The sequence below is a fragment of the Cavia porcellus genome, unplaced genomic scaffold (genome assembly GCF_034190915.1).
Source record: "Cavia porcellus strain 051 isolate PalLab524CR breed Dunkin Hartley unplaced genomic scaffold, mCavPor4.1 scaffold_5, whole genome shotgun sequence".
NCBI lineage: Eukaryota > Metazoa > Chordata > Mammalia > Rodentia > Caviidae > Cavia > Cavia porcellus.
In genome coordinates, this window is record NW_026947488.1 from 103,818,708 (window position 1) to 103,834,307 (window position 15,600).

At 31.4% G+C, this 15,600-nt stretch overlaps 1 protein-coding gene across 7 annotated transcripts in view; it reads left to right on the forward strand.

Moving 5' to 3' along the window:
* LOC111756384 (igE-binding protein-like) overlaps positions 1 to 15,600 on the forward strand; it is a 154,538-nt gene that overhangs the window by 4,672 nt on the left and 134,266 nt on the right. For 6 of the 7 annotated variants that reach the window (XR_010047700.1, XR_010047701.1, XR_010047699.1 and 3 more), the window contains exon 2: positions 9,476 to 9,540. The gene's annotated coding sequence lies outside the window, so the exon portion shown is untranslated. Of the gene's footprint in view, positions 1 to 9,475; positions 15,159 to 15,600 lie in introns of all 7 variants that reach the window. The other variant, XR_010047698.1, reaches the window with a different exon arrangement.

Below are 15,600 nucleotides of genomic sequence, written 5' to 3' on the forward strand. Positions count from 1 at the left end.
ATAATAATCAAATAATTCTATGAAGGGGAGGGAGAGAAAAAAAAACACTAAGGACTTAAGTATTATTCCAAGAAAATATGAGCTGGGAGATATCCATCAATGAGTAAAATGAGCCATTTTACATTTTAAGAACACTATGACTGGTAAGCAAAGAGATAATTGGGAAAGAGGAGGATGAAGAGTCCTCTGTAGTTAGGAGAGTAGTCATTGTGGCGGCCAGCAAAAATAGCAGATAGATCTACGCTATATTTATAGGTAGAATTTATGGGACTATATTGATTCTACAGTGAGACTTTGGTTCCCAAGAAAAGCACATGGCAAAATGTTATACATTTGCAAACTGTGCATCAGGTGACAAACACTATCATGACCATCTTTCCCATACAAACACAATGTGACCATCTTTTATAAAATCATAGAACAACATAAGTTCGTAAACCAAAGCACCACTATAAATGTAGATATTGAATATTCTTTGAATTTTGTTTTTAAGAAACTCAAATAAGTGTTCCATTACTTTAACCATATTATGTAATTTTTGACAATTGACCAGTGTGAAAAGAAATAAGGGAAGCATACCAATGTAACAAGTGTGGTGGGCTGCTCTCTCATTTTATTCAGTGTAGATTATCATTTAAAACATAGAATAGCAAAGTTTAGCTATTTCAAACAACATAAGAAACAAAGTCCACTTCTATTGGATCTGCAAGTACAATTTGTTGATATTTTCTGGCACCATGGGATTCATCATGTAGTTATTGTCAGAGTGAATGATTGCACAAGTAGACAGGGACATCTTTAGAAGATAGTTTAGCAGTCCAGTAGGGTGGTTCAACTGATGAACACCAGTAAGCATTTGAGGGTTTAAGAATACACAAGTTTGACTCATGATGGTTAAAAATAATTTTATTGGAAACAAAAATTGTAAGCAAAACAATATGAGATATTTTTGTTTTCAGATATTTTCCATTAGTCTTCTTTTCTCTCTGGATTTGTTTTAAAGAGAAAGAATAAGTTTTTAGGAAATCTTAGACCTAGTTAATGAAATTTAAAGATAGGTAGTATTCTTGGGGACTGAGGCAAGAAAAGAAACTTTTGAACTTTAACTGCACAGCACTAAATTTTACGCAGTTTGAACTTCCTTGACAAGTTATTTACTCATTACTCTGAGTTGCCTTTTGCTAAAATTATATGAAAATAGTATGTAGAAATATAAAAATGTCCAGCTTATCTCTACAGATTTTCTCACTTTTGTATTTCAAAATGTTCCAGAATTTTTTATAATTATCCCTTTCAAATAAAAATTGTGGATTGTTATGGTATGTACAAGTTCTATGATAAATATTTAGATGGAAACATTCTTTTAAACACACACACATATATATATATATATATATATATATATTTATATATTTATATATAGCTAGATAGATAGATCTGAACTGTGCTGTGTACTACGCAGTTTACTTCCTATATATAAATATTCCAGGAGAACTTGTCCACTTGGAATGATCCAGTGCAGAGGTTTCAGCCTGTTTCTGGATCTGGCAGTAAAAATTTCTAAAAATCAAATGTATAATCAGCAAGAAATCTTTAAAAACATGTTTATTGTATGATAACATGTGTTAACACTGTTACACTTTGTGTAACATTTATTTGAAAATATCATATATTATTTTGGATTATCTTTTATTCAAAAGTTGAGAAAGTAAGTCATCAGTTCCCACCTGTAAACAAACTCCATGGTTATCATAATGGCCACTGAGGCTACAATCATGGTTATCTTACTAAGGCCATTCTTTAGTCTTGGTTCTCTGTTACTGTTTCATATCTTTAAGTGATTGATATTTACTCTTAGATTACAGCACTTGATTTTTAGAAGAACGCTATTACAGTAGATGAGCTTGCTTGAGAGAAAATGGAGTAAAGAAATATTATTACATTTTTGTATATAAGGCCTTCATAAGAAGCTTATATTAACTTTATTAGATGTTCTGTTTAATTGTGTTAAAATATAGTGAGCAAATATATATTTTCAAAACATACAGTATTTGTTACTACAAAAATAATTCACATATTTTCTGTAGACTGACATGAACATTTGTTGAAGTGATATTAGAATGACCTACTATGGTTGATTTAATAGAGAATAATTTTTAAAATTAATATTCATGTTGAAGGTACAGGTTTAAGTTTCAGACATCAGTGAAACTATGTTTTTACATGAACATCAGAGTGTGTTCTTTCAATCCCTGTTCTGCACAATAGCATATCTGTAGTTACTTTTCCAAGCCCTCTAGTTGATGGCCTTCTGGCCATCTGTACTTGGTGGATTAATTGAAAATCATTTAAAATTTTCAGATAAAAAGGACAAGTTTTGATCATGGGACATATGAAATATTATAATATTATGGCCTTAGAAAGAACCATGTAATGTGTTACTTATCTCTTATAATTTAGATAATCTTGTAATCTGGATCTAACAAAAAGTAGGCACTTTATGCAATTACTTGTGTAAAATTTATTTATGGTATTTCTTAGTAACAATAGCATAAGTATATTCTTTCACATGATTCTGATACACACTAATACTTGTATCTTGTACATGAGCATTGCAGATGGGTATACATTCTTTTAACAGTACATTTAGTGTAATATCTAGCATAAGGAAAAGCACTTATTGTTAATATTAAAATGACACAGGATTTAAAACCAATATATAAAATTATACCTATCTGTGGGAATAGCAGTTAAATACAATTTAAACAAGTTAATAAAGAGAAACGTTTTGCTAATTAGAAAACAAAAATGCATTGTTATCATGTATTCCAAAATAATTATCTGAACATAATTGCCTCCAAAACTGAGTTAAATTATATCTTAAAGACACCTTAGTTTTTCTTGTAGAGACTGATATTTTCAATTTTAATATTGCTGTAAGAACTTAATATTGCTAAAAATAATTACAGTTAAATATTTAGAGCACTTATATAGAGGCCAGTAAAGGAGGTATTCAGAGAATTGACATGTTACACAAGTGGATTTTTAAATATAATGTATTGCCTAAGTATCAGCAAACATGAAACATCAGAGAAAATAGAGGTGGAGAAAAAGCTTCATTTTTGCAGTATTTTTAAAGTGAGCCTGTTGATTAAAGATTTTCTTTGATAACATATATTGAATAAAATTATTAAGACCCTTTGATTGCTCTAAATGTCCATTGAAGAAAATCTTGGTTGAATCAGCTTTTTCAATATTAAAAATTTATTTTATTTTTCTCTGAAATTAAAGTACACATAAAATCATTTGTCTGGTGAATGCAAGTGAAAATAACTAGTAGGGCTTGTCTTTACAGGTGTTTGAAAATATCATATATTATTTTGGATTATCTTTTATTCAAAAGTTGAGAAAGTAAGTCATCGGTACCCACATGTAAACAAACTCCATGATTATGATAATGGCCCCTGAGGCTACAATCATGGTTATCTTACTAAGGCCATTCTTTAGTCTTGGTTCTCTGTTACTGTTTCATATCTTTAAGTGATTGATATTTACTCTTAGATTACAGCACTTGATTTTTAGAAGAAGGCTATTACAGTAAATGAGATTGCTTGAGAAAAAATGGAGTAAAGAAATATTATTACATTTTTGTATATAAGGCCTTCATAAGAATCTTATATTAACTTTATTAGATGTTCTGTTTAATTGTGTTAAAATATAGTGAGCAAATATACATTTTCAAAACATACAGTATTTGTTACTACAAAAATATTTCACATATTTTCTGTAGACTGACATGAACATTTGTTGAAGTGATATTAGAATGACCTACTATGGTTGATTTAATAGAGAATAATTTTTAAAATTAATATTCATGTTGAAGGTACAGGTTTAAGTTTCAGACATCAGTGAAACTATGTTTTTACATGAACATCCGAGTGTGTTCTTTCAATCCCTGTTCTGCATAATAGCATATCTGTACAGTTACTTTTCCAAGCCCTCTAGTTGTTGGCCTTCTGGCCATCTGTACTTGGTGGATTAACTGAAAATCTTTTGAAAATTTCAGATAAAAAGGACAAGTTTTGATCATGGGATGTATGAAATATTATAATATTATGGCCTTAGAAAGAACCATGTAATGTGTTACCTATTTATTATAATTTAGATAATCTTGTAATCTGGATCTAACAAAAAGTAGGCACTTTATGCAATTACTTGTGTAAAATTTATTTATGATATTTCTTAGTAACAATAGCATAAGTATATTCTTTCATATGATTCTAATACACACTAATACTTGTATCTTGTACATGAGCATTGCAGATGGGTATACATTCTTTTAACAGTACATTGAGTGTAATATCTAGCATAAGGAAAAGCACTTATTGTTAATATTAAAGTGACACAGGATTTAAAACCAATATATAAAATTATACCTATCTGTGGGAATAGAAGTTAAATACAATTTAAACAAGTTAATAAAGAGAAACGTTTTGCTAATTAGAAAACAGAAATGCATTGTTATCATGTATTCCAAAATAATTATCTGAACATAATTGCCTCCAAAACTGAGTTAAATTATATCTTAAAGACACCTTAGTTTTTCTTGTAGAGACCGATACTTTCAATTTTAATATTGCTGTGAGAACTTAATTTTGCTAAAAATAATTACAGTTAAATATTTAGAGCACTTGTACAGAGGCCAGTAAAGGAGGTATTCAGAGAATTGACATGTTACATAAGTGGATTTTTAAATATAATGTATTGCCTAAGTATCAGTAAACATGAAACATCAGAGAAAATAGAGGTGGAGAAAAAGCTTCATTTTTGTAGTTTTTTTTTTTTTTTTGTCTTTTTCATTTTTATCAGTACCAGGGATCGAACTCACGACCGCCTGCTTGCAAGGCAGGTGCTTATGCCGCTGAGCTAAATCCCCAGCCCTTTTTGTAGTATTTTTAAAGTGAGCCTGTTGATTAAAGATTTTCTTTGATAACATATATTGAATAAAATGATTAAGACCCTTTGATTTCTCTAAATGTCCATTGAAGAAAATCTTGGTTGAATCAGCTTTTTCAATATTAAAATTTATTTTATTTTTCTCTGAAATTAAAGTACACATAAAATCATTTGTCTGGTGCATGCAAGTGAAAATAACTAGTAGGGCTTGTCATTACATGTGTTAACAAATAAATGAGAAAACTGTTATATTTCAGTGCATAAATCATAAATCAATTCTATCAGTTTCTGAAATGAAATGTTTTGCTCCCTCTATAATTTGTCAGTATAATGCCTCAAAAACAAATTGAAACAACCAAGATTTTAATACCCAAAAAAGTTTTAGAATACTAGATCATTTCATGGAGGAAGACAATTGTCACCTTTGCTATTTGTAATGCTCATTTTAATGAAGGAGTGATTGGAAAGAGACTTTAATTTTGTCTAAACAAAAAGATCAAGAAAACTTGGAAATGTCATTATACATCATTATTTTAATGTGGCTTTTAAAAAGCTGCTCTCTTCCAATTATGTTATTTTATAGTATGCTAGAACACACGTAAAGTGTAACATTGTCTGATAGTGTTATAATAACTTTATTTTGTTGATTAGAGGGCATACGGCTCCTATACTTTATTAAAATCCAATACTTTATTAAAATAGCAGTTTAGTTTGGTCATTTATTTATTAAAAATTGCAAATGGAAAAAACTTGTATTATGTTTGCTAGTTCATAAGCACAAACCTATTGTTGGATGTATCTATTTTTTATTTTTTCTACATGCCTAGTATCTAGAAATATAGAAACTTAAGGATTTATTGTATATATTAGCATTCTAAAATTTTACTAGATTAATTAGAGCTAAGCAATATTTTTCCTAAAAATGATACCAAGGCTTTAAAATCAAATAAATTTTTCAACGTGATACTATTGCAGGTTCTCAAATATGTCTTCATTATAATATATGCTTACCTCTGGAGTTTTTATTCATTTTTATTTTTTTTTTTTTTAGAAATCAACACTTTTGTTCTCAGTCTCTTTATAAACTTTCAAGGCTTTTCCAACTAGTTCAATTTCATGTATTCATTGATTTATATATTGCATTTATAAATGCAATATATTGCCATTATGTTTCTTGCTTGGGCTGGGCACAGGAAATACAAAGGTGAACCACTGCCTCTCAACTACTGAGAGTTTTAAGATTTAGCTTATGGAACTATGTGTCAATGAAATAATTAAAATATGTATGTAAAAAGTATTATTTGAACTGTATAGAGTTATAAAAATACTGCTGCCAAGGATCTCAGAAGATACAGAGGCACTAAGAATAAATATTCAGTGTATTCATTTCAATCATGTTTGGATATGACTTTGTGTGACTACTAGAAATAAAATAAAATTTTCCTCATTCCCACTCAGTGTTACAAAATTGCAGAGATGTACCCAATGTCAGGACACTACCAGCAATATAGCAAAGATGAAATGAAATATTAAAAATTCACAAATAACCTTGATTTACACATGAGAAATTACAATGAGTCTCATATTTATCAGGGTTTACTATCATGTATATGTGAAAATTGTGAGAATAAAGATGGGTAACTCCTCTGGTGATCTCAATTTTTAAGTAAATTTGATGAGTTTTTCTGCATTGGAACATTAGCACATTCTACATTTAAAGACAAAAATCCAAATGAGCAATTTTTACACTGAGCATAGAATGTGTAAGTACGTGTTATGATTTGGCTTCTTATTGAAAGTTTTATTGTTCTCCTTAAAAATATAAAATATAAAAGCAGAAAATTGTATTTTAAAAGGTTATATATGTCCTACTCTATTAATGTATTTTAATATTTAGGTAACTGCAAAATTGACAGAATCTTATGGTTTACTTTTCTATAATTTAAAATATTTCATTGCATTTTTGTCTTCTCCTATCACGTAAAATTCTTGCTTTGTTGTAATTTCCTCTTTCTTCAAGTTTGTTACATTTTGATTTTAACAGTGTTTTAGAATTTGGAAATTACTGGTGTTCTTTAATATTTGTCTTTGGAAATTAGTTAAGTTACAGTTTGGAAGACCTTGTGTTTTATATTTAAGAATGTTCCTCTAAAAGCATATATAAGTGAAAATCATACCAGGACTTTTTATTTCTAAGCAGATAATTCAAATAGCAGATTACCCAAGATTAGCTGTTGACATTTAGATTTGCACATTTAGAATGTCAGAATTCATTGAAAACTATCAATCTAGTTTCTGAATTACAATAACACTCCTATTTTAATGTCCAACATTTTTTGTTCCTCTCTGTTCCCATAAAAAAGAGTGTAGTTTTTCTAAAATAGTTATAATAATTACAGGTCTCTTGATAACAAATGATGGAATTTTAAAAATTAATTGAAAAATTAGCAATCTGCTGGTAAAGCTGATTAATAATCAGTTTGCATACATACAACTTTATCATACATTTTTACTGACGTATTTGAAATGTAAGATTAACTTTTTCAGTTTAGTTGCTCTCCACTTCTAATTTAAAGTATGAACTTATTCCAGTCCAGTTCAAAGGTGTGGGATATTTTACATGAATTGACTTTTTATTTATCTCTGCCAACTATTCTTAAATTGAAACACAGTTTTACTTTTATAAGGTTGAGTTATTAATATGCAAATTACATATGTCACATTAATTCCAGCTATTTCTCCCAGTTGACTTTTAATTATTTTTATTGTTTTTTGGATATCAAGATACAGTTCAGCCCACCCTAGTGTTTTCTCTTCATCATTCTTTCCTGTCTGAGATTTATTCTGAAGTGTCATGAATACATTGATGAATAGGAAATGAGAAAATAAAATACCCACTTAAAAATCATGTAAAAGCAGCTTGTGCGCTAATCATAAGCTTCTTGACAAGAAGTCAGTTGTAGAATTGTAAATAATGGACCACAGTCTTAAATGGTGTTTCTTCCCTTGCAATTTAAACCGAAATCATCCAAATCCACTTCTCAGATATGGACATGAGCAGGAATTGGTAATACCTGCCTAGTTGTAGGTGGAAGAGAGAGAAGGGGAGAGAGAGTCTTAAGCCTCGGAGGAACAATCAGCACAGATAATAAGGCCACATAAAAGTAGATGCAAGTGGCTTTACTGCAGGTGTTGTTGAATCTTAAACACCCCCACAATGTACAGTCATTAATATTTCCCAGTTCTGAGAAAAATCCTAACTAGAAAAAGTTAGAACATAGTTGAAATTGGGTTGAAATTTGAGAGTTCAGGATCAATCTCCTGGTGAAAAAAAATGTCATTCTTCAGCACTTAACACATTGAAGGAAGAATTTACTTTTCTTTTGTTCTGTTTTGTTTTGTTTTGTTTTGTTTTGTAGTACCAGGCATCACACGTAGGAGGCCTCTATGCCTGAGCTACACCTGCATCTGTTTTTACTTTCATTTTGGGATAGTTGCCCAGGCAGTCTTTCTTCCTCAGCCTGCTAGTAGCTGGAATTACAGGTGTGCACTCCTGGACCCAGATGAAAGTTGCAGTTTTATCTTTATTGAATTTTTTCTCAGTTAGTTTTGTTTGTTCTTTTGTTTGGTTGGTTTTAGGGTCTTCTGCATATCAAATTATAAATCTGTCAGTTTTATGCAGTTTTTAATGTGTAAGGACTTTTGCTTATTCTTTTAATTGTGTTTTCTAGATAAGTTATGGCTTCAGGTTAATACATTATGCCTCAGAGGATATCCTGATAGCAAACATTTCTTTCAAAAAATGTAAAGTGTAGAGAAAGTGATTAAGTAGAATGTTGAAAAATATTCCTACACTTGGACCTGTTATTTTCACTATATAAATTCAAGGGAAATGGCAACAAAAGATTGGCCAAGATTTACATACAGGGATTTTCTTTTCAGCCTTATTTATAAGCTGGAATAATTGGAATCAAAGTAAATGTACTCAAATAAGAATGTCTTAGCAAGAAATCTTCCTTTATTTGAAGAAAAAATATTTTGAATTAAGATAAGTGCATCAGTAGAAATTTCCAAATTCCTTGTGAGGTTAATGGAAGCACTTGGTTTGTAATTAAGAACATAAGAAGTGATACATGTAAGCAATGAAAGAACTAACCATCTGATGGAGATTTTGGGACTAGCATGGCTCCGGAGAGGGTTTTAAAATGACGATGATAATTCCAAGTGTGGATGTTTTGGAGACTGTAATGTTAACTCTTGTCCTCACCATATTGACCTCGAAAATTGCATCAATCTGATATATACTCTATACGATAGAAAACAGAAGAAAACATTCTCTGAAGAAAGGTCCATTGATTACCCCACACACAAACCCAACAAAACCTGTAAGTATATTAGAGCTTTAGCAAGGTGAAGTTCCATAAGGACTTTCTCTGTCTTTGTAGGGTATTTAGCATTAGCAGCTGGTTCAGAAATTCTGTTCCCATCTTGAGCTGAAGTTCCAACCCTTTCTTAACAGGTAACATGGGTCTACCTAGTGGGATGGCATCTCCACAGCAGATTCACAGAGAGAAAGGAAACCAGGTCAGTAAGTATATGCTTATATCATGTCATCAACAAGTGCTAAACCCAGACTCTTACTGGCTGTGTTTTGGAACTTGAAAGTTATCCCAGCCCAACTCTATCATGGTTGTAAAAGAGAAAACAGGTTTGCTGACAAAGTACATTTTACTTCTTAAAGGACAGCTAATTGTCATTTATTCATGAAAACTATTTAGTAGTTTCACTTAAGTTATGAGGTTAATACATTATTTTCTAAAATTTAATGGAGATAGAAAAAGATTCTTGATTTTGTATTTGGCAGACTTACATAAAAGGGAGTAAACCTCCAAATGGTACAGAAAAAAGGAGTAAAATTGGGTATAATTCTTATTTTATAGTTAAAGAAATTAGAGCATAGAATCAGCAAATCACAGAACCAGAAAAGTGAAGATTGAAATTCTAGACAGTTTAATTTTTGTTAAGATCTGTGTTCTCAACCACTGAACAAGCAGCCTGTCTTATATGATTGTGTTAGCTGGATTGATTTGGTGTATAAGCTCATTATACTCAGAAAAAAAAAAAAGACCTAGTTAGTTGCTTGTTCTGTTTTTTGGTACTACTATAATTTAAATATTGTTATTCTACAGTTAATGAGTATTTCTCCTTAAAATAAAGTGTAAAGACACCCATAGAAGAAGCGCTATCTTTCCATGTCAAGTAAACATAGAAGCAGTTTCTGCTCCTGCCTACTCTGTTACTCTCAAACTTACTATTTGAAGATTTAAATTAATTAAATAAGTATAAATGAGTGTCATGCATAGAAATTTAGATTAAGTAAGTTTCATATATCAATTGTGAGTTATTGATTATTTATAAATTTTAAAAATACCCTCTCTGGCTATTTCTGCAGTTCTATAACTTTTCAGCAGTTGCTTGTATTCAACTCATACCATCTGTCTACATACATGTGTGCACACAGACATATACATACTCTGAAACACTGCTATTTGCCCTAGAAAAGTTAAATTGCTTTTTTTACATAAGTGCAGGGGTTCATGTTATTCTGTGTACCTCACTTTATTGCTATCTTGAACTATAAAGAATGCATACCTTTTTACTTATTCAACTACAGTTAAGGTGATATTGCATTATGCTTTCCAAATATAACATTGCTTGAAGCAATGTTAAATCAGTCCTAATGTAAAAATAAAGGGATAGTATACAGTCTTGTTTTTATGGAGGACTTTTTCTCTGGAAAACATGAACACGTTTTATAGTCAGCAGTCTCTCCCATTAAAGGCATTCATAAATCTGTATCTCTGGGTCATGGAGAGTGTAATACACTCGGAAAAATAAAGAAAAAGACCAAATGATTTTCAACTGTACATATTAATTCTAAAGCTACACTTTATCTTTTTTTTGATCCCACCTTCCCAAGGTAAGAAAGGAACATAAATTACAGTACTTATTTTACTAATGGAATTTATATGGACATTAAATAGTTGACAAGGTGACAGGGTAATGTAGTAACCACAAAGGAAAAAGAAAGCTACTTGTAAGCCTGTTAGGATTGTGTATTTATAAATGGGAAGAATTTCAAGAAAATCCTAGAATTTTAAAATGCAAATATTTTAATAATTATTCCTCTACTGATGTCTTAAAACATCTACTAGCATCAAAACTATTCAAAATAAGTAATTCTAGCCTGTTTTAAAGGAATAAATATTTGTTTAGAAAAATATTATAAAGAATTGCTTTTCATAGATTATGTGTCCATTTTGTATTTTAAACTAAAAATTGTTGATTATGATTGTAAGGAGTATGGTCCACTTTAATGTATTTTATTCATATAGTTTTGTGGCATTGTAGACATTGAGTGTCTACAATGTCTTTATTCATTATTTGTTTTTACACATTTATCTTGATATTTCAAAGCTAGGCACTACATAGGGCATCTTGATTAGTGAACATTGTTTTAATTTAGGTACCTAATGAGAAACCTCACCATTTGAACCAAACCTGATCCTCTTCTACATTGGGTCCCCTCGCCCAGTATAAAACTAGCATAGCAATTAACAAGTCTTAGTTTGGACAAAAATGGCTTTAAAATTGTTTAAATGACAGATCCTTGAGGTGTAGGCCAATTGTTTGGATTTAGTGTATTTGAGATAATGTTTAGTTCTGTTAATTTTTCATAAGCACCCTACATGGTTTAGGTGTAAGTGTTTAAGACATTCTAGTCAACCTGCCTTGGAGCCAACTGATTATGGACTGAAACTTCCACAAACAGTAAGCTTCCTTCTTTCCTAAAAAAAAGAAAAGAAAAAGAAATCCTAGTTGGAGGTCCCACCCCAAACCATTTGAATTCTTTATAGACAATAGGAATTGAAACTATGTAACCTAAACAACAAAGAAATTCATTTATAAGACAATTGGATAGCACAAAAACTAGAATTCCAGAGAACTGCCTTTGGCAAGTATGAGAACCAGGACAGCCCCTGGAATTAATTCTTAATCTCATTGGGCAGAATTAATTTCAATCATTTACTGTCCTTATATTTATCAACAGAAAATCTGTTCTGCAAGAGGAAATATGATGGATCTTGATTAAGTCACAGGCTTCAGAAGCATAAGAAGGATTAGTGCCCTGTGACAAACAACTTTACAAAGATTGGACTTGGTATGGGTCAAGTAATTCTTTAAAAATACCATCTCTAGTGGGATGGATAATCAGTGGCCCCAAACTCAGCATATATCTAATCACTTATCACCAGATAACTTATTTCAGAATTTTATTATCTTAAAAATAAGTAAACACAAGAAGTAGGCAATATAATTTTGCCTGCTTAAGACTGTGTAGGAATTCTTGGTTGAGCTCAGGAGAGAGGTATCATTTTTGGCTCCTATGTCAATAGAATGTTAGCAATGTAGAAGTACATACAATAAAATCTTGAAGCCAACTTTTCAAAAGGATAAAATACATTTGATTGTCTGCAAGTACAGTTTGAAACGTCTTTTGTCATAATAAGGCTATTATTCTGTAGCATAGAAGAAGAGAGAATATAGAAAAGACATCACCTAATTTTTCTTGAAAAAGTAACTTTTAGTGAACTGGTTTATGTGGTTTCAAAACTTTCAGTGCATTCTAAATATTAATCTGTTATTTCTGTGTGCTTACTTAATTAAAGAAAACTTGTACTGCCAAATATTGTGCTTGGTATTGACCTAACTTTGACACACAATTATTGTGCTGCCAAAGCAGATTACTAAACTGTAGAACAAAACAAATATACTTATAATATTTATATTTTTAAAATAGTAACTGGCATTTTAAGAAACTTGAATTCTAAGAATTTCAATATTTTGCTAATAAAAATTATAAAGAGATATTTTTCCTATGGGCCATTTTCCCAGAAATAACTTCCCACATGAAGTAGTATAAACCAGGATTTCTTTTTGAGTGCTTCTTTTTGTTGGCACCATTGTTAGTATTTCAGTTATTCAATCTAAGTCTTTAAAGTGAGTACTCATGTTCATTTCATAGGTTAGGAAATCGGGACACAGCAAAATAGAGAACTTGTCCCAATTTTAACATTTATTTGTCGAGAAGTTGAGTTGTGTAATTTTGAAATTATATACTGATCCCCAGTACTTCAGAATCTGATTTTATTTATAGGTCATTGCAGATGTTATTAGAAAATATTAGTCATACTGGAATAATGTTGGTTCCCTCATCCAGTATGTCTGATGTCCTTATGAAAAGAACTTTTGGCACTCATATGTACACAAGGAGAATGCTAGGTGAAAAATGAAGACATTTGTTGGAATAATGTGACTACAAACCAAGAAATGCTACATTGCCAGTAGGCCATCTGAGGATAGAAGAGAGGCTGTCCATCAGAGCCTTCACAAGAACCATGTCCTGCAACAGCTCTGGCTCAGTATTCTAGAATCTATAATTGCGAAGAAATCAGTTTCTGTTATTCTAAACCAACCAGTTTGTGATAATTTATTAAGGCAAGAAAATTCAGGAAGAATTTAGATCTTAGGCATTATAGATATCTAGCTTGTCTTTTTTAATGAACACATTATATTGTTTATCTGGATTTAGGAAAATAAGAGTGCATTCAATATCACTTAGGTCATGAATGAAATCTAATTTAAGGGAATTAATTCAATCTAAGAATTAATGGCATTGTTTTTCCTAGTAGTTGAAGTGCCTCTTTACAAAGTTGTGTGAGAAAGGAATCTAAAATACAAGTTAAGCATCTTTATCTGAAATGCTTTGCACCACAGCGTTCTTGATTTTGGATTTTTATTGGTTTTGGAATGTTTGTTCATATATAATGGAATATTTTGAGACTGGAATCTAAGTTCGCACATGAAATGCATTTATATTTTATCTCCATGTTGTATACATAACCTGAGGGTAATTTTGTGCAGTGTATTCTAAGTTCTTGCATTCTGAGTCACATCACATGAGATTGCATGTGGGATTACCACTTGTGATATTGTGTCTGTCCTCAAAATGATCAGATTTTGGATTTTCAGATTATACATGCTCAATCCACTGTACTTTCTTTTGGGATTCATGTTCCTAGAACAAAAATAACAGAAATACAATATAAATAGAAACAGTTGGAGAACATAATGATCCTGGAATGTACCTATCATTTATAAACTATATGTTAACCTATACTTATTTAAATGTTAGAAAACATGTATCTCCCTTAATAATCTCTGGACAGTTGTGTAGATATTCTCTGTTCCTGTTTGGATAAGGACTATTTAAAAATCTGTCATTTTCCAAAGACATACATTTTGAATAGAACCAGGCTTTGAATACTAGTGCATTAAGCAGGAAAAATGTAAAAGAAAAGCATTCTTTTCATTACATAGAGACTCTGATACAGAATGTACCAGGCCTTTTGCCCATGGCCTTTTCTAGTTAAAACAGATGGCTGCAGAATAAAGGAAAAGCTGGTGTTTTTTGTTTAAAATAAATAGAATGAAAGACAAAATGAAAAAGGAGAGTTAGAAGTAGGAAATACTTGGAAGGTATGCAACTCTGCGTATTAGAAACTCTAATGAAACACTGGGGATGTCAGGGTTGTTCTGAATTTCCAAAGATAACTCAAAGCCTAAAAGTCCTGATTTTTTTTTCCTTCTAGCTGTATTAATTGATTAAAGATGAATTAAGGAGAAATTTCTTCTTAGATTCCACAGAGGAAGTACTGATTTATAAAGCAGAGAAATCTTATTGTTAAATTTTGGTCAGTGAAGCCTTTGATTTGTATCTTCTAATATTTCTTTAATTTTTAAAGTCATCTGAGAGCTGCATAGTGAAATAGGCCTGGGATTGAGTCCCAATTCTGTGCCTTATTAGGAGTTCCTTGTATAATGACCTAATATTTTTGTCCTGTTTTAATAATGTATAAAATTGCAAAAAGGACACTATTCACTTTTGAAGATTCATAGGTTGGAAATATATAGAAGTGCCTGGATGCACAACATTCACTATAATACAGTATCTCATCTTAATGGGATTATTGTTATGTTTGAGGCACTTGGTATATATTTCATATCCAAATTAAGAACTAGTTCATATTATTCCAGTTCAGCAACTGAAAAGTTAAGGCATACATGCTTTGAGTAATTTGGTGAATGTTGGGAGCCGCGTCTGTGATAGCTCGCCTTGCGCGGCGGACGTGCGGCCTGTAGGAAAGAGCAAAGCCTGAGGTAGATTGCCCCTCCCATCGAATATGTTAGTTTCCTGCTTACCGCGTAAACAACCCGCTCAACAATATAGTCTGCCTGGCAACTGATGATGTTAGCCAATCAGCTTGCCTTGCTTACTTTAACATGATTGGACACTGTACCCGTATATATACTGGTGCCACCCCTGGGCGGAAGTAGAAGCCAGGTAGAAGCCCAGAAGTAAAAGCCCAAAAGGAGCCGCGGAGAGCGGACCGGTAGAGGCTTTGGGGCAGACTGAAGCACAAAAGGAGCCGCGGGGAGCGGACCAGAGGAGGCTTCAGCTGGGAGAACCCAGGGCAGGCTGTACGGAGAAGGAAAATAAAAAGAAAAGGTTGTCCACTACCA